The 21,421-nt window shown below is 35.2% G+C and overlaps 1 pseudogene; it reads left to right on the forward strand.

Annotated features, from left to right (window-relative positions):
• Positions 1-14,474: 14,474 nt before the first annotated feature.
• Positions 14,475-19,673, forward strand: LOC123952587 (annotated as a pseudogene).
• The last annotated feature ends 1,748 nt before the right edge of the window (positions 19,674-21,421 follow it).

The raw sequence follows: 21,421 nt of genomic DNA on the forward strand, positions 1-21,421 counted from the left end.
TTATTTAATTTATTTAATATTTGAATAATACTTCCTATTTTATGTCTTATAATTCAAATATCTAATATCTTATTGATCTGATACTGCTTTCAGCCATTCTACAGTAGTCTTTATTTTCCTGTTGTGATTTTTAGAAGGTAATTTCATATTTTTTGTGGGGGTTGGTAAGATGTATTAAGCTTTGGCAAAAGTGAGATTTCCTGACAATATTAAATTTAGCTTGTGCTTGCTACTTGCAAGAGTACTACTCCAATTCTAATTTGAAATGGGATTTTGGCTTTAGATATTTTTTTAAAAGATTTTATTTATTTATTTGACAGAGAGAGAGAGATCACAAGTAGGCAGAGAGGCAGGCAGAGAGAGAGGAGGAAGCAGGCTTCCCGCGGAGCAGAGAGCCCGAGGCGGGGCTTGATCCCAGGACCCCGAGACCACGACCTGAGCCGAAGGCAGTGGCCCAATCCACTGAGCCACCCAGGCACCTCAGCTTTAGATATTTTTGAGCCATTCACAACACCAAGTTACAATGAATTGAGACTACTAATATGTGCATTCATATGATGAGTATGTATTTCTAGAAGACTATATATGGATCATATCTGTCCTCTTAACCATAGCTCTAAAAGGGCAACTATAATTGTTCTCTCCTCATAGTAAAGGGTAAGTGGTTATTTTATTTAAAATTGCTCTCAACTGAATGCATGGCCCATTGGGGACTCAAATTCACACACATTTCCCAGCTGGACTTGCTAAATACATTAAGTGGGATCAAGGCATTATTTCTCTCTACTCTGGTCTTTAATGTGTGAAAATTTAAAGTCATGTTCACTAGGGTTAGGCAAATATGTGACAAATGAAAAATGGTTTAAGTGCTCTGATTAAATACCTACATTCTTGCCTTTTTTTTTAATTTTTATTTTTTTGAGTCAGAATTTCTATCTTGCCAGAACACACAAACTTGAAGCTTTACTGTTGTTTCCTTTTTTTCATTTTGTTTGATCCATCATTCTTAGTTGATTTCATTGACAGTGAAAAGAGCGATTGTTTTCACTAATAGCTATCTAGTTTGTTAGAAACTTACATTAGCATGATTATATTAAAAAAAACTGATATGAGTGAAGAAATAAGGTTGAAAGGCAACTGTGCCAATTATACCACTTGCATATTTTTAAAAACACAGAAAGCTATAATTCACATTGTTTATAGATACACGTATCTATGTGAAAGTATTATTTTAAATGCATAATTGGCAAAATGGGATAAATAGAAAATTCAAGGTATTTCAGAAGAAGGTATTTGAGAATGATATAAGACACTGATAAGGAGAATGAGTGCGTTTATTCATTGATTTTTAAAACATGGCTATTTTATCAACTATAAAATAGCTTGTACTTTTTATATCATTATTTAATTAAAATGCCTTAAACATCAAGAAAAATAGGAACTACTTTTTTTTTGAAAAATAGGAAGTACTTTTAAATAGTATCCACAGTAAAGTGAAAACCAGAGTATTGAATTATATGATTATAGAATTATAACTTGATTAACTAAAATTTATCACTTTTCATTTAATATATTATACACTACCTTAAAAATAACCTTCGAACAAGGTCCTTTTAGTGCATATTTAATGTTGTCAATGCTAACACTGATGTTTATTTTTCTTTGTTTCTTATAATGAACAATAGATTTGTTATATTAAAAAGCATATAATTCATATGTCTCAGTAAACTAGTAGCAAATATTTTGATTTTTTTAAACAAGTTCTATTTTTCATCCATTTTGTGATAATTACCTCAGACTTGACCTTATAATTTTGAGAACATTATAAAATCCTATACTCTATGAACTTGCTATTTGTTTATCCATGGCATTCTTCATATACCAGATACCTGCTAGAAGTGCAAAGTACAGAGATGAGCTTTTAACAACTCTTCAATTTGTATTACCTTTTTAAAAAATTCACTTTATTTTCAAACTATTTTACTTCTACCATTTTAATTTTTCCCCCCCCATTGGAAAAAAACAGCATTCAAAGGCTCAAGTTTCCTTCAATAAGCCAAGTCATGTTCTGACATGTTCTGACATGGTCTGACAATTTATTCAATGCATAAACAATTCCAATTGTTGGAATTTGTTTATGCATTGAATAAATTATGATTTATTTTAACACCCTAAAAATTAGTAAGCTGACACTTTAAGGTCTATGTAGCAATTACTTCCAAAAATGTAAGATCTATTTAATGGCAAAAGGGATTATAGCCATCAAGAATACATGTAGAAAAATTAATTATAGTAAAGTTCATTAATGGTTAAGTAGGAAAAGTGTTCTAGAACACTCTCTGTGGTCGCACTTCCAACGGCATTTGCTAAACCTTCTGAGTATTATTAAAATGTGTTGGGGCATCTGGGTGGCTCAGCCAGGTCATGATCTCAGGGTCCTGGGATTGGCCCACATTGGGTTTCACGTTCAGCGGGAAGCCTGTCTTTTCCCTCTCCCACTCCCCTTGCTTGTGTTCCCTATTTCACTGTGTCTCTCTCTGTCAAATAAATAAATAAAATCTTTAAAAAAGTAAAAAAAATAAAAAAGTATCTGTGAGTATAAATTTCAATATTGTCAGTAATGGATGTTCAGTAATTCAGAATAATCTTCCTCCTGCAAAAATGAGAAATGCTACTAAAATGTGTATATGTGAGTATAAATATGTAAAAGTATATATTCACTTAAAATTATGTATCTATATGCATATACAAATTTACATACACACATATATACATGTGTGTGTGTAATATATATAATGTAATATAATATAATGTATATACACATATAATATATATGATATAATGCAAATATATATAATATAAATATAAATAAAAATGTATAAATTATATATATAAATATATATAAATAAAATAAAATATATATATATATATGAATGAATTAAGGTTGCTTTTGCTAAACTTGTATAGCCACCATGAAAAACAATATGATTTCTCAAAAAATTAAAAATAGAAATGTCATATGTTATAATAATTCCACTATTGAGTATTTACTAAAACAAAAACACTAATTCAAAAAGATGTGCACTTATTTGTTTATTGCATCATTATTTTCAATAACCAAGATATGGAAGCAACCTAAGTGTCCATCAATAGATCAATGAATAAGGAAATTGTGGTATATTTATATATAATGGAACACTATGCAGTCATAAAAGAGGTAAAATTATGTTTGGAGGGTATTATGCTAGAGAAATAATTCAGGCTAAGAAAGAAAAACACCATATGATTTCACTTATATGTAGAATCAAAAAAGAAAAAAAAAACAAAAAAACAAATGAAAAGCAGAATCAGACCTATAAATACAGAGAACAAAATGATGGCTGCCAGAAGGAGGTGTGTAAGAATTCGGGCAAAATGGGTGAAAGAGAGTGAGATATAGGCTTCGAATGGAAGAAATAAGTCATGGGAATAAAAGTACAGCATAAGGAATATAGGCAAGGATACTGTAATAGCAATGTATGGGGACAGATGGTAGCTACACTTGTGAACACAGCATAATGTATAAATCTGTTGAATCACTATGTTGTACACCTGAATCTAATGTATAACTGTGTGTTAGTTATGCTAAAAGAAAACAAACAAACAAACAAAAACAAAAATAAAACAAAAGAAAGAGCAGGGTACCAAGGGTTTATAGAAGTTGAAATCAAACATGCTATTAATGAGGTGCAATCAAAAATGGAGGCTCTCACTGCTAGGATAAATGAGGCAGAAGAAAGAATTAGTGATATAGAAGACCAAATGACAGAGAATAAAGAAGCCAAACAAAAGAGGGACAAACAGCTACTGGACCATGAGGGGAGAATTCGAGAGAGAAGTGACACCATAAGATGAAACAACATTAGAATAATTGGGATTCCAGAAGAAGAAGAAACAGAGAGGGGAGCAGAAGGTCTATTGGAGAGAATTATTGGAGAGAATTTCCCTAATATGGCAAAGGGAACAAGCATCAAAATCCAGGAGATGCAGAGAACCCCCCTCAAAGTCAACAAGAATAGGTCCACACCCCGTCACCTAATAGTAAAATTTACAAGTCTTAGTGAAAAAGAGAAAATCCTGAAAGCAGCCCGAGAAAAGAAATCTGTAACATACAATGGTAAAAATATTAGATTGGCAGCAGACTTATCCACAGAGACCTGGCAGGCCAGGAAGAGCTGGCATGATATATTCAGAGCACTAAACGAGAAAAACATGCAGCCAGGAATACTCTATCCAGCTAGGCTCTCATTGAAAATAGAAGGAGAGATAAAAAGCTTCCAGGAGAAACAAAAACTGAAAGAATTTGCAAACACCAAACCAGCTCTCCAGGAAATATTGAAAGGGGTCCTCTAAGCAAAGATGGAGCCTAAAAGTAGTAGACCAGAAAGGTACAGAGACAATATACAGTAACAGTCACCTTATAGATTAATAATGGCACTAAATTCATATCTCTCAATAGTTACCCTGAATGTTAATGGGCTAAATGCCCCAATCAAAAGACACAGGGTACCAGAATGGATAAAAAAACAAAACCCATCAGTATGTTGCCTACAAGAAACTCATTTTAGACACGAAGACACCTCCAGATTTAAAGTGAGGGGGTGGAAAACAATTTACCATGCTAATGGGCATCAGAAGAAACCTGAGGTGGCAATCCTTATATCAGATCAATTAGATTTTAAGCCAAAGACTATAATAAGAGATGAGGAAGGACACTATATCCTACTCAAAGGGTCTGTCCAACAAGAAGATCTAACAATTTTAAATATCTATGCCCCTAACATGGGAGCAGCCAACTATATCAACCAATTAATAACAAAATCAAAGAAACACATCAATATTAATACAATAATAGGGGACTTGAACACTCCCCTCACTGAAAGGGACAGATCATCCAAGCAAAAGATCAACAAGGAAATAAAGGCCTTAAATGACACACTGGACCAGATGGACATCACAGATATATTCAGAACATTTCATCCCAAAGCAACAGAATACATATTCTTCTCTAGTGCACATGGAACCTTCTCCAGAATAGATCACATCCTGGGTCACAAATCAGGTCTCAACCGGTATCAAAAGATTAGGATCATTCCCTGCCTATTTTCAGACCACAATGCTCTGAAGCTAGAACTCAATCAGAAGAGGAAAGCTGGAAAGAACCCAAATACATGGAGACTAAACAGCATCCTTCTAAAGAATGAATGGGTCAACCGGGAAATTAAAGAAGAATTGAAAAAATTCATGGAAACAAATGATAATGAAAACACAACAGTTCAAAATCTGTGGGACACAGCAAAGACAGTCCCGAGAGGAAAATATATAGCGGTACAAGCCTTTCTCAAGAAACAAGAAAGGTCTCAAGTACACAACCTAACCCTACACGTAAAGGAGCTGGAGAAAGAACAAGAAAGAAACCCTAAACCCAGCAGGAGAAGAGAAATCATAAAGATCAGAGCAGAAATCAATGAAATAGAAACCGAAAAAACAATAGAAAAATCAATGAAACTAGGAGCTGGTTCTTTGAATCAATAAGATTGATAAACCCCTGGCCAGACTCATCAAAAAGAAAAGAGAAAGGACCCAAATCAATAAAATCATGAATGAAAGAGGAGAGATCACAACTAACACCCAAGAAATACAGACAATTATAAGAACATACTATGAGCAACTCTACACCAACAAATTGGACAATCTGGAAGAAATGGATGCATTCCTAGAGACATATAAACTACCACAACTGAACCAGGAAGAAATAGAAAACCTGAACAGGCCCATAACCAGTAAGGAGATTGAAAGAGTCATCAAAAATCTCCAAACAAACAAAAGCCCAGGGCCAGACGGCTTCCCAGGGGAATTCTACCAAACATTTAAAGAAGAACTAATTCCTATTCTCCTGAAACTGTTCAAAAAATAGAAATGGAAGGAAAACTCCCAAACTCATTATATGAGGCCAGCATCACCTTGATCCCCAAACCAGACAAGGATCCCACCAAAAAAGAGAACTACAGACCAATATCCTTGATGAACACAGAGGCAAAAATTCTCACCAAAATACTAGCCAATAGGATTCAACAGTACATTAAAAGGATTATTCACCACGATCAAGTGGGATTTATTCCAGGGCTGCAGGGTTGGTTCAACATCTGCAAATCAATCAATGTGGTAGAATACATTAATAAAAGAAAGAATAAGAACCATATGATACTCTCCATAGATGCTGAAAAAGCATTTGACAAAGTACAGCATCCCTTCCTGATCAAAACTCTTCAAAGTGTAGGGATAGAGGGCACATACCTCAATATTATCAAAGCCATCTATGAAAAACCCACCACAAATATCATTCTCAATGGAGAAAAACTGAAAGCTTTTCCACTAAGGTCAGGAACACGGCAGGGATGTCCATTATCAGCACTGCTATTCAACATAGTACTAGAAGTCCTAGCCTCAGCAATCAGACAACAAAAAGAAATTAAAGGCATCCAAATTGGCAAAGAAGAAGTCAAACTATCACTCTTTGCAGATGATATGATACTATATATGGAAAACCCAAAAGACTCCACTCCAAAACTGCTAGAACTTGTACAGGAATTCAGTAAAGTGTCAGGATATAAAATCAATGCACAGAAATCAGTTGCATTTCTGTACACCAACAACAAGACTGAAGAAAGAGAAATTAAGGAGTCAATCCCATTTACGATTGTACCCAAAACTATAAGATACCTAGGAATAAACCTAACCAAAGAGGCTAAGAATCTATACACAGAAAATTATAAAGAACTCATGAAAGAAATTGAGGAAGACACAAAGAAATGGAAAAATGTTCCATGCTCCTGGATTGGAAGAATAAATATTGTGAAAATGTCTATGCTACCTAAAGCAGTCTATACATTTAATGCAATCCCTATCAAAATACCATCCATTTTTTTCAAAGAAATGGAACAAATAATCCTAAAATTTATATGGAACAAGAAAAGACCTCAAATAGCCAAAGGAATATTGAAAAAGAAAGCCAAAGTTGGTGGCATCACAATTCCGGACTTCAATCTCTATTACAAAGCTGTCATCATCAAGACAGCATGGTACTGGCACAAAAACAGACACATAGATCAGTGGAACAGAATAGAGAGCCCAGAAATCGACCCTCAACTCTATGGTCAACTAATCTTCGACAAAGCAAGAAAGAATGTCCAATGGAAAAAAGACAGCCTCTTCAATAAATGGTGCTGGGAAAATTGGACAGCCACATGCAGAAAAATGAAATTGGACCACTTCCTTACACCACACACGAAAATAGACTCAAAATGGATGAAGGACCTCAATGTGAGAAAAGAATCCATCCAAATCCTTGAGGAGAAGGCAGGCAGCAACCTCTTCCACCTCAGCCACAGCAACATCTTCCTAGGAACAACGGCAAAGGCAAGGGAAGCAAGGGCAAAAATGAACTATTGGGATTTCATCAAGATCAAAAGCTTTTGCACAGCAAAGGAAACAGTTAACAAAACCAAAAGACAACTGACTGAATGGGAAAAGATATTTGCAAACGATATATCAGACAAAGGGCTTGTATCCAAAATCTATAAGGAACTTAGCAAACTCAACACCCAAAGAACCAACAATCCAATCAAGAAATGGGCAGAGGACATGAACAGACATTTCTGCAAAGACGACATCCAGATGGCCAACAGACACATGAAAAAGTGCTCCATGTCACTCGGCATCAGGGAAATACAAATCAAAACCACAATGAGGTATCACCTCACACCAGTCAGAATGGCTAAAATTAACAAGTCAGGAAATGACAGATGCTGGCGAGGATGCGGAGAAAGGGGAACCCTCCTACACTGTTCGTGGGAATGCAAGCTGGTGTAACCACTCTGGAAAACAGCATGGAGGTTCCTCAAAATGTTAAAAATAGAACTACCCTATGACCCAGCAATTGCACTACTGGGTATTTACCCTAAAGATACAAACATAGTGATCCGAAGGGGCACGTGTACCCGAATGTTTATAGCAGCAATGTCTACAATAGGCAAACTATGGAAAGAACCTAGATGTCCATCAACAGATGAATGGATAAAGTAGATGTGGTCTATATACACAATGGACTACTATGCAGCCATCAAAAGAAATGAAATCTTGCCATTTGCGACGACGTGGATGGAACTAGAGGGTATCATGCTTAGTGAAATAAGTCAATCAGAGAAAGACAACTATCATATGATCTCCCTGATATGAGAACATGGAGAAGCAACATGGTTGGTTAGGGGGATAGGAGAAGAATAAATGAAACAAGATGGGACTGGGAGGGAGACAAACCATAAATGACTCTTAATCTCACAAAACAAACTGGGGATTGCTGGGGGGAGGTGGGATTGGGAAAGGGGGTGCGGGCTATGGACATTTGGGAGGGTATGTGCTATCGTGAGTGCTGTGAAGTGTGTAAACCTGGCGATTCACAGACCTGTACCCCTGGGCATAAAAATACATTATATGTTTATTAAAAAAAAAAAAATTTGAAGGGGAGGCGAACCATAAGAGACTATGGACTCTGAAAAACAACCTGAGGGTTTTGAAGGGTCAGGGGTGGGAGTTTGGGGGAACAGGTGGTGGGTAATGGGGAGGGCACGTTTTGCATGGAGCACTGGGTGTTGTGCAAAAACAATGAATACTGTTACGCTGAAAAAATAAATAAAATGGATAAAAAAACAACAAACGAACAAAAACAAAAACAAAACAAAAGAAAGAGCAGGGTACCAAGGGTTTATAGAAGGTATAAATACAAAAATAACCATATAACAAAAAATATAAAACTTCTAAAAATTTTAAATAAAATAGCAAAGTATGCACTCACAGAAAAAGAAACAGGAAATACAAAATAATAATAATAAAGTTGCTTTTGCTCTGGGCTAAGAGGCTAAGAAGCAATTTTGAGAGACTTCAGATAAAAAGCAAAAGTTGAAGTCCAAGATCTCTGAAAAGTTGGGAATCTGGTAAACAATCCTCTAATTATACTTAGTTACATAAACTGCACAACTGCTCCCCAGAAGTAAACTTAAATAAAAATTAAAGGAAGTCTCTCAGACACAGAATCCTGACTTAGGACATTTTGATAGTTAAGGAAATTTCAATTTGTAAAACTGGCTTACAATGATTTTAGATTGTTCCTTCCTTCATATGCTATAGAAGCAAAAGGAAATTCTCTCTGAGAAAACACCATGTTCTTTTAATTATCAATTCCTCAATTTATATAACAAACATTTCTAAAATGCATTGCCTGACACACATTTAAACTAATCTAGGCATAAGTTAAGGCAAATCATTGTGTCTGAGAACTAACAAATTATTGACAACAGATAATAGCTCACCAAAATTCTTTTTAGGAAAAGGATATTCTTTCTATTGGGGAGAGAATCTAAATTTAAAAATGTCACCAAGGAACTTAAAAATATAAACATACATTGGAGATTTGCAAAAGAACCAACTAGAAAGTCTAGAAATGTAATATACACTAATCAAGATTAAGAACTCAATAGAATTAATAGCAGTACTAGAATTAAAAAAAAATTCCAGATTTAAACACAGAGGGATGAAAAGATTAAAAAATTGTGGAGGAACAGGCATGGAAAATGTAGGAAGAAAATATAACACATTTTCAAGATTTTATTTATTTATTTTTCAGAGAGAGAGAGAGAGAATGAATGAATGTGTAAGCAGGAGGAGCAGCAAGCTCCCTGCTGAGCAAGGAGCTCAATGTGGGACTTGATCCCAGGTCATTGGGATCATGACCTGAGCAAAAGGCAGATGCTTCCTGAGCCACCCAGGCATCCCATATAACACGCATTTAATTAGAGTCAACAGAAATGGAAGAAAATGTGGAAGGGACAATATTTTTTTTTTTAATTCATGAGAATTTCCTTTAATTGATAAAAGATACCATCTGTAGATACAAGAAGCCAAATGAATAAAAGTGAGGTAAGTAAAATTTGTATACAAACACATTATTTGAACCTAAAGAAAATCAAACACAAAAAGAAATTTTAAAACAGATTACCTTCAAGTTTGCAACAGTTAGCAGCCATTAGGCTCGTAGATGACTTCTAATAGCAGAATGGAAGCAAGATAGCAGGAGAATAATATTTTAATACATAGATTGAAAATAATTTTAAATCACATATTTTAAATACAGAAAAAAATTCAAGAATGGATATGAAAAATAATATTTCTAGATAGATAAATTCTAATAAGATGCACCATCAGCAAACCTGTCATAAAGTGAATGCTTTTTCCTCAGGAAGAAGAAAAATGATCTCAGTTGTCAGTTTGGACATGTAGAAAAGAATGAAGAGCAACAGGAATGATAAAAAAAAAAGTATGCTTTCACCAAGATATCTAAATTCTGGGCCATCAAGCACACTTCAACAAATTTAAAATAATAGAAGTTATACAGTATCTGCCTTCAGACCACAATGGAATTTAACTAGAAATCAATAACAGAAAAATGGAAGGTCCCCAAATATGGGGATATTAAATAACATGCTATTAAGTAACACATTGGCCAGAGAAACAATCAAAGGAGAAACTTTAAAATATTTTCAACAAAATAAAAACTGAAAGCACAACTTACCAATATTTGAGGGTTGCGGTGAAAGCAGTAGTTAGAGGGATGTTTACAGCATTGAAAATAAATCTTAGGAAAAAAAAAAGAAAGATCTAAAATCAATAATCTAAATTCCCACTTTAGGAAATGAGAAAAAGAAAGCAAACTAAATCCAAAATAAGCAGAAGAAAAAAAAAACAACATAATAATAGCAGAAATCAATGAAATTTAAATAGGAAATCAATACAGAAAAATCCATGAAATTAAAACCTACTTCTTTGAGAAAATCAATAAAATTGACAAGCCTCTAGCCAGACTAACAAAGAAGAATGGACACAAATTACTAAAATCATAAATGTTTAAAAGGGGAGGGGTCACCTGGATGGTTAAGTTTGTTGAACCTCTGATTCTTGATTTTGGCTCTAGTCATGATCTCATGGGTTGTGAGATCAAGCCCTATCTTGGGCTCCCCAGTTAGCCAGAAGTCTGCTTGAGAGTCTCTCTCCTTCTCCCTCTGCCCTTACTCCACACTCATGCAAGCACTCTCTCAAAAAAAAAAAAAAAAATCAACACCCATAAAAATAATCCAATTAAATAAAGAGTACCAAAAGCACTTGGGAGCAACAAAGTAGAAAATAATATGCAATAGGAAGAAGATAGTCTCTTTAACAAATGGTCTTGGAAGGGTGCCTGGATGGCCCAATTGTTTTAAGGTTCTGACCTGTGGTTTTGGATCAGGTTCTGATTTCAGAGTCCTGAGATGGATCTCAGCATCAGGTTCCATGCTTACCAGGGAGTCTGTTTGATATTCTCTCTTTTCCATTCCTTCTGCCCCTCCTCCTGCTCACATGCTTTCTCTCTCTCAAATAAATAAATAAATAAATAAATCTTAAAGAAATAAATGAAAGAAGGGACATTACTACAAATCTCATGGATATTAAAATGATAATAAAGGAATACTATACTCATAAATAATCTATGCCAACAAATTAGATAACCTAAAAGAAATGGACAAATTCTTTGAAAGATACAATCTGCCAAAAGTCCTACAAGAAATAGACAACTGAAATAGGCCTATATCTTAAAGATATTAATTCAATTAATTAATTCAATATCAATTCAACATTCAATATTATTAATTATTAATTTAATAATATAATATATAATTATAATATAATATATGATGTAATTATAATATAATTACAATGTGATTATAATACTTATCAATTATCAATTATTAACTCAATTAATTCAGCCTTCCAAAACAGCAAGTACTAGGTCCAGATGAATTCAATAGTAAATTTTATCAGGGATTTAAGAAAACAAAAATATGTGAATTTTCTACTATTTCTTTCAGAGGATAAAGCAGAGAGAATACTTCCTAACTAATTCTATGAAGCCATTATTAAACTAATACTAATACCAAAACCAAAGATATTAAAAGAAAAGAGCAATTATTCCTGAGCATAGATGCAAAAATCTTCAAGAAAATATAAGTGAGTTGAATTATACAACATGACCAAGTGGTATTTATACCAGGTATGCAAAGCTTGTTCAACATTTGAAAATCCATTAGTGGGGTGCATAAGTGGCTCAGATGTTTAAGCATCTGCCTCCAGCTCAGGTCATGATCCCAGGGTCCTGGGTTTGAGTCTTTTTTTTTTTTTTTTTTTTCCTCATTTTATTTATTTTTTCAGCGTAACAGTATTCATTCTTTTTGCACAACACCCAGTGCTCCATGCAAAACGTGCCCTCCCCATCACCCACCACCTGTTCCCCCAACCTCCCACCCCTGACCCTTCAAAACCCTCAGGTTGCCCCAACCTCCCACCCCTGACCCTTCAAAACCCTCAGGTTGTTTTTCAGAGTCCATAGTCTCTTATGGTTCGCTTCCCCTCCCCAATGTCCATAGCCCGCTCCCCCTCCCCCAATCCCACCTCCCCGCAGCAACCCCCAGTTTGTTTTGTGAGATTAAGAGTCATTTATGGTTTGTCTCCCTCCCAATCCCATCTTGTTTCATTGATTCTTCTCTTCTCCCTCGGCCTCTGCTTCTCTCTCTCTTTGTCTCTCATGAATAAATAAATGAAATCTTAAAAAAAAAGAAAGAAAGAAAATCCATTAGTGGATTCATCACACCAACAGGCTAAAAAAGAAAATTCACATAATCATCTCAATAGACACAAAAAAGGCATTTGACAAAACCTAATACCCATTCATAATATAACAACTCTCACTAAAGTAGGCATAGTAGCAAACTTCCTCAAATTGATAAAGAATATCTAAAAAGCATACAGCTAACATGATAATTAAGCTTTCTCACTAAGATCAGGGGCAAAACAAGGACACCTCCCATCGCAACTTTTTTCAACATCGTACTAGATGTCCTTGCTTAGGCAGACATTAGCGCGCCCCCCATTTCAAATACTTAGGTGAAAAAATTTAACAAAATGTGTACAAAATCTACGTGATGAAAACTACAAAACTCTCACAAATTCAATCAATAAACTAAATATATAGATGATAGATAGATAGATAGATAGATAGATAATAAGTCTCAAAATGTCAAGATATTAGTTCTTCCCAACTTATCAATAGATTCAATGCAGTCCCCATCAAAATCCCAGCAAGTTAATTTGTGGATATTGACCCACTCTGAGGCAAAAGACCCAGAATATCCAACACAATATTGAAGAAGAACAAAGTTGGAGGACAGACCCTACCCAATACTAAGACTTGCCCTAAACCTACAGTAATCATGACAGTGTGCTATTGGCAAAATACATAAATAGATCAATGAAACGGCTTAGATAAATTAGAAATAGACTCCCATAAGTGATGAGCTTATGCAGCACAGAGGTTTTTTGGGTTGGTTGAAATAATATGTATGTTACCATGAAGGAGGATACACATCTTTATGCTTTGTCTAAACCCACAGAACGTACAACACCAAGAATGAAGCATAAGGTCAAAATGTAAAGTATGGACTTTGGGAGTTTATGGTATGTCAGTGCATATTCATCAGTCTTAAAAAATGTACCATTCTAGTGGAAATGTGGATAGTAGGGAAGGCATGAAACTACTAAATGTGTATGTGCAAATCTAAATGAACATTGGCTACATAGATGTAAAGGTAATGCATTATAAGGGCTTTAAAAGGATTAGAATTTTAAAAAATGGGAAAATAGCATTTAAATTGAGGGGATGAATAAAAGCATAATGTTTATTCTCCATTCTGTTTCCTTATATAATCTTCCCACCATTTCTGTTAGCCTCCAATCTCAGTTTCTTGCAATTCTTGTCCAAAAACTCTAGGTCACTAGAGCATAAAAGCATATTTCTTTTGCAAAGGACAAAGCAGCACTGAGGCATTGCTTACACTCCAAAGTTACCAGGTGAGACTTTTCCCCTTTCTTTTGCTTGCTATTAGTTATACATCTTTGTTGTTTCTCCTGGAAACTCTTATTTAACATGTTACCAACATATGATACATAATCTTAAAATCTGCTTCTGCAAAAGACAGTTTTCAGTTTGGATCTAATAGTTAAACTCTACTATAGTGTTTATCAGTGCATGGAAAGGAGTAAAAGATCCAAAGCATCAGCTTTGATCAGTCAAGCTTTCATGGTACAGTCTTTACCTTAGGCCAATTAATAGTAAAATAGTGTGTAAATTCCAAACTAAGTGGAAAAAATAAAAGAATAATAAAATAATCAAATCAAAAGAATCCTGGAAAGGGGAAGTAAAGAATCACAAAACAGAACAAACAAAAAGCACATTGTGAGATGATAAATTTAAAATCAAATATATCACTGGTTACATTATTGATCCCATAAATATGTTTGGCAAAACAAAACAAACAAACAAAAACCAGATACAGTGGGCACTGGATGACAATGTCTGCATGGGATTTGCAGGGCTCACTTCTGGCATGAGGATGTTCATCAACAGGACCTGGGTGGAATGCTAGAACCACCGACTGACCATGAAGGACCCAGGCACCATGGTGTGGCTAGATTACCAGTCGCAAGTAGCGCTGCATGCAGAGCAATGGACGCAAGCTGTTTGACATCTCTGCACTTTTTTTTTTTTTTTGAGAGTTTTGAATTTTATGGCACCCCAGACTCCATCAGACTGACCCTTGGGGGACATATCAAGCCTGGAAGGCCAATGTCATAGGCTAGGGTGCCAAGTCAGGGTGTGAATTTCTAGAGAAGAATTACACTGACAAAACCATAGAGACACAGACCCAAGATAGATGACCTGAGCTGGTTATCAAGGCCCTCCTAGAAGTGATTCTGTCTGGCAGCAAAAAAACATTGAACTGGTTGTCATGAGGTGAGATCAACCCCTCAAGATTTTAAATCCTGAAGAAATTGAGAAATACATTGCTGAAATTGAAAAAGAGAAAAAGAAAACATCATTCCAAACAATCTTGCTGGAAGTGCTTTTTTTTTTTAATATTTTATTTATTTGACAGAGAGAAATCACAACTAGGCAGAGAGGCAGGCAGAGAGAGAGGAGGAAGCAGGCTCCCCACGGAGAAGAGAGCCCGATGTGGGGCTCGATCCCAGGACCCTGGGATCATGACCTGAGCCGAAGGTAGAGGCTTTAACCCACTGAGCCACCCAGGTGCCCCATGGAAGTGCTTTTTAAATTCAGTGTGGATGATTCTTATAATGACATGTAGGCATTTCCATTCCATTTATCTACTGTCCAAGTGTCCTGCAATAAACTTCTGAGTTTGTTAAAACAACAAGAACAGATATGTTGAAAACACGCTGTACTATTCCATTCGTATTCAATTCAAAAACAGTTGCACCTAAATCATAGTGTGTAGAGGTTTATACTTAGGTAGCAAAACTATAAAACAAAAGAAACTAAGCAATCACTTCTTGAACTGAGGAAGAAATGTCAGCACTGTGATTACTCTGAGCAGCGAAAGAGGTGCTTATTTTTAAGGGGCATTGTCTGTGATGGTTTTTTTTTTTTTTTAAGATTTTACTTATTTATTTGAGAGAGAGAGGTAGAGAACACAGAAGCAAGAGGAGAGGCAGAGGGAGAAGCAGACACCGCACTGAGCAGGGAGCCTGTTGAAGACTGGATCCCAGGACCTTGAGATCATGACCTGGGCCGAAGACAGCCCTTTACCCAACTGAGCCACCCAGGTGCCCCTGTGATTGGTTAATTTTATGTGTTAACTTGACTGAGAACTAAGGTGCCCAGCTGTTTGGTCAAAGAGTACTCTAAATGGTGCTGTGATGCTATTTTGGATATGTGATTAACATTTACCATCAGGTGACTTTAAGTAAAGCAGTTCACTTTCCATAATGTGAGTGGATCTCAACCAATCAGTTGAAGGCCTTAAAAACACACCTGTACCCCTGGGGATAAAAATACATTATATGTTTATTAAAAAAAAAAAATTGGAAAGGGAGGCGAACCATAAGAGACTATGGACTCTGAAAAACAACCTGAGGGTTTTGAAGGGTCAGGGGTGGGAGGTTGGGGGAACAGGCGGTGGGTAATGGGGAGGGCACGTTTTGCATGGAGCACTGGGTGTTGTGCAAAAAGAATGAATACTGTTACGCTGAAAAAATAAATAAAATGGGAAAAAAAATTTAAAAAAAAATCGAGGTTTCCTACAGAAGATTTCTGCCTCAGCACTAAAATAACATTGAAATGCTATCTGAGTTTTTAGACTTTTGGCCTGTCCTATGTATTTTGTAGTGAGCACTGCACTATCAACACTTACCAGAATTTTCAACCTATTGTTCAGTCGCACAATATTCAAATTTGATAACTCCCACAATTGCATGAGTCAATTCCTAAAATTTTAATTTCAACCTCCATCCCTGTCTCTCTCTCTCTCTCTCTGTGAATATATGTATACATATATGTATAAATGCACAGAAAGGAGTACACACACCCACACACATATACACAGGAGAGAAAAAGTGAAGGGGAGAGAGAGAGAGACAGAATATCCTATCTCAATATATATCCTGTTGGTTTTGTTTCTCTGGAAAAGGCTGACTGATAGGGCTTCTGAGTTGCTGGCCGTATTTTATTTTTTACTTGTGTGATGGTGATGGTTTACATGGGTATTTTTTTAAGTGAAAGAGAGTGTGCAAGTGTGACTGGCAGGAAGATCAGAGGGAAAGAGAGAGAGAATATTAGGCAGGTTGCAATCCAGAGCCCATTGTAAGGCTCCATTCCACAACCCTGAGATCATGACCTGAGCCAAAATCAAGAGTTGGAGGCTTAACCTACTGAGCTACCTAGGCACTGCCATGGGTGTTCATGTTCTAATAATTTTAAGTATTATATTTGTTTATGCCATTTTCCTTATGTAATTATATTTCAGACTAGAAAATGAAGCAAAAATAAGTAACAAGGAAAAAGAAGGGTGTATGTGTATGTTATATTTAAACTTCTTTTACAGAATGTCCAATTTTCATACCACACTTTGTTATTTGCCCACATTCTGACATTAACCAGTGTCAGGGCCCTGTGACAAGAAACTTCAATCATGTAGTCATACATGCCAGTCCTAACATACTGAACTTCTTTTCTCCAATGTCTTTGTAGCCACGCTCTTCTTTGCAGTTTTATTCAACCTGAACTGAATTTATATTTCCTTAAACCTGAGGTAATTTCCTTTAACTTCCTTTTCACCAGAAACACAGACAAGTTTACCGCAGTGAGTAATTCCATGGTTTCCACAGAGAACTCAAGTTACTTAGCCACTGGAGAATCTGATTTAACCAAAACAAAGTAAAACAAGCAAACAAAGAAAAAAAAAACTCATTAAAATAGCTTTGGCCTGTATAAAAATGTAGAGATTGAAAGCAGTTTGACAAACACAACTCATTTCATTTAAAATCATTAACCATGTGAGCTTAGTATGATTATCTTCATTTTATACTTGAGGAAATTGACATTCATAGAGCATATATAATGGCTCCATATCACTTAGCTACCACCAGGAAAGAAACCGATTAGGAATCCAGGGTTTCTTTCAGATCCAGTTTGCTGCTGGTGTATCACTGGAATTGGTTTCAAACAGAACTGGTCTATTTACATGACTTTCTTGACTCCTAAGGTTCATAAGCAAGCTAAAATCCTCCAGTAGAATGATGTTGTGTGTCAATTTGCACTTTCAAAGTGTTTTACAGTTATATTTTTAGCCAATTGTCAAGGTCTAAATATTGTTTTTAATATTATCTTGGATGTATATATATTAATATTGTCCAGATGAAGGCACTGAGGTTCGAAGATAATTTGGGACTTAAACTTGGAACATTCACCTGGGTGGCTCAGGCAGTTAAGCAGCTGCCTTCTGCTCAGGTCATGATTCCAGGGTCCTGGGACTGAGCCCCGCATTGTCATATTACCCCTATACAATCATATTGTTAGAGATATCTTTTGAAATTTTGTAAACCCCTCTGAAAATCATTTATTACACTTGCATAGTTACAGGGCTATTAATTGTACAAGCAATGTGTGTATGTGTGTGTGCATGCATGTGTGTGTGTGTGTGTGTGTGCATGTGTTGACAATTTGTATAGTATCTTCCAAGCTTTTGTAATGAAGCCACAAAGTCCTAAAACTTAATGCTATAAATCCAGATGAAGGAGATAAAGCTAGGCTGATAAATATCTTTAGTTACAATGGAGCACTTTCATTAACTTGAATTTCACTAATTCACACTTCACAGTAATTCATTTAGGGCATTTACTAAATTGTTATAAAATGGCCTTAGCTTTTACTTATCTATAATGAAGGGGTTGAAAGGAAAATTAATACTCTCCCAGAGAATATCAAAAAAATTGAATAGGATGTAAGGACCTGTTTTCAGGTGTCCAAACACTCCAGAAATCATTTACATACAAGCAATTGATGAGCTAATTTCTACTCATTCTTATCTATTCACTGAGGCTATTCAGCCTCAGAACTCTAGTGCTTTGTTAGTCTAATTCCAATTATAGTATATAAGAGGGTATTGAAAATGCATTTTGAAAAAATGAATTTCATTAGAAAGAAAAAATTACAATTTAGATCTTTCACTAAGGGAAAGTAATCCAGATTGGGAACCAGATTAATGAGCTTTCTTTATTTATGACTAAAAACTCTATGCCCTCTAATATACTAAATAAAGGAGAAACCATGATCTAGTTTATAGTTTCTAGTCTCAAGATTAATTGCATTTTTAATTAATAATTTCTGCATTGGTTAAAACTTTAATTTTCCAGTGAATATATATTTACATTTCCAAAAGTATATAGGAATTTAACAAATTTCAATTTTAAAACTTGAGAGTGAGTCAAAGGATATATAAAATACTAGTCCACCCAGGATATTTGATTAAGCATTTACCATAATCTAAGGAAAAATGAGCAAATATTGGTACAATTTCAGTCATGGGATTGAAGCTATGCCTGGTAATCCACTGATGTAGCAAGTGTGTTAGGACTTATTAACAGACAAAAGGTCAATTAATCAAACACCAAGTATTTACATGTTCACTGAAGACTGCTGGGAGCAAGGTAGAAGATATATAAATCATTCAAAAATTACTATGAAAAATTATGGTATAGAGGCAAGAAAACCATCTGACTGAAATCGTAACATTACCACTTAGGGATATATGGTTTTTTGCCAATTAACTTTATGGAACTTCTATTTCCTTCTCTGCAAAAATTTCTGAGAATAATGCTTTCATTCCCCTAGCCATATAAAGTTGCCATGAGTATCAAAAGCATCAGCCTGTTTTGAAAATGGTAGATCACTAAATACAACATATCAGTTGGTTTTAGGAATAACCTACTACATAACTAATTTGACCTAGAATAATTCTGGGAATGGGGCTTTTAAACAAGTTAAGAAAGACCACTTCATTTCTGCCATACAGACTGAGTGCTCACTGTCCTACACCACCTGGAAATCTGTCAGATATGAGATACTGACCAAGAGTGCTGGGAAAATGCATGACGGAGTGACACTGAAAAGAGCAGAGCCAGAGGCAACAATATGATTGTATTAATTGCCAACATACAGGACTCTAAAATTCTGTTGCAGCATAGGAGAGACAATTGATAATACCTAAGACTCCCAAGAACATGTGTTTCTTATGATCAATAATGTAAATTTGTGCATGATGTCGTCCCCAAAACAACTTTGATTTTATTACTGACATCATATTCCCTGTAGCTTAAAGTAGACTTATTCAATCCCTTTTGTTCTAGACCAAGTTGATTATCTACGCTTCAAATAAAAGTAACATTAATTTGTTCATTTATGTTTTTTTTCTTCAATAGAAGCAAGACAAATTCCAGGAACGACACTATCATAAATTATAAAAATTTACCAATAGAATGAAGAGTACAAGTGTCACATGGGTTGTAAATTATTCTGATGGCCCAAGGCAATAAGCAGAAAACAATTTGTACAGAATATTTCAGGAAGGTGTCACTGTCCAAACTGAAAGCTAAAGTTCCCATGGAAAGTTATTCATATAAGTGGATTTTGGTCATGGTAATTGTTCATCTGAGAAGTGCAGCTGGCCACACAAACTCAAGGTGTAAATTAGATAAGGTTCCAGAGAATCAGTATCTAATAATATAGAGAATAGTGAACTAGTTCTTATCTTTTGCAATACTCACTGGATTTAGGTCTGAGAAAATTTAGCCCAGTGGAAATGTGAGTCTCCATAAGGCTTGAGTTGGAGGATAAAGATTCTAATTCCAGTGTGGTAAGTAAGTAGATATTTAATCTTGAGCAAATGAAATAAATTTCCTAAGATTATGTCCTTATCCATGAATGAGAAAACAGATAGTGGAAAAAGTATTATTGAATGGCTTTGTTAAAATAATCAGATGAAGCCATATATCCCAAATAGTCAGAATCTGCTAAGTCCTAAGCTATATTCACTACATCAGAGTCCTAAATACTGCATTGTGTTATTTGTACAGGTAACATTTTTTTCTATTTAATTTTGCACAATTTTTGAGTTTTTATGTTGATTATGTTTCTCATTGTTTTTATGTCCCATCCGCAGAAAGAATATGGGCACAGAGTGTTTCCTACACCCCTTTATCTTCTTTTGCCCTTGCCTTTCTTCTGTCAGTTGTTCATCTCTCATTTCTGCCTTCCGCAGTAAAACATGCTGGACAGGCCTCCTCCTGGATCAGCGCTAGTGTTCTAACTGAAGGAGCTGTCATTTTCTTTGCTTACTACTTGCTAAGCTTCAGTGATTTAAGAAAATCCTTCCTGGCTCAACTCCCCTGAGTTCAGCAAGTATGTTTCCACTGCTCTTGTTATTTCTGTTCCTAATTGCTAATAGGAAAAAAATAAAATCTAAGCAGTAGAAACTGCAGAAAGTGCTAGTTTACTGAGGAGGCTTCCTATAGTCTGAAAAAAAAAAAAAAAAAGAATTTATTTTGTTCACTTCACCATGAGATAGATTTAAGAAATTAGTTAGAACAGTGGAAATGAATTTGTTGAAATGAGTATTGTTTGAGAGTGTTCCCATTATTCAAAAAGCTTTTTCTTCTCTAGTTCTCTGCCTGGGTTCAAATCCTGACTCTAACACACTGTGATCTTGGGCATATTATATGAATTCTGAAGCTCCTGGTTTCTCCTGTAAAATGGGGAAAAAATTCACATACATCATAGGATATGAGTTAATGATTCTAGTGATTTAAAAACAATGCTGAACATTGTTAAACTGTTACACATTAGACATTATTATTTTTATTCAATCTTCTACAATATATCATGTTA

This window comes from Meles meles, chromosome 11 (genome assembly GCF_922984935.1).
Source record: "Meles meles chromosome 11, mMelMel3.1 paternal haplotype, whole genome shotgun sequence".
Taxonomy (NCBI): domain Eukaryota; kingdom Metazoa; phylum Chordata; class Mammalia; order Carnivora; family Mustelidae; genus Meles; species Meles meles.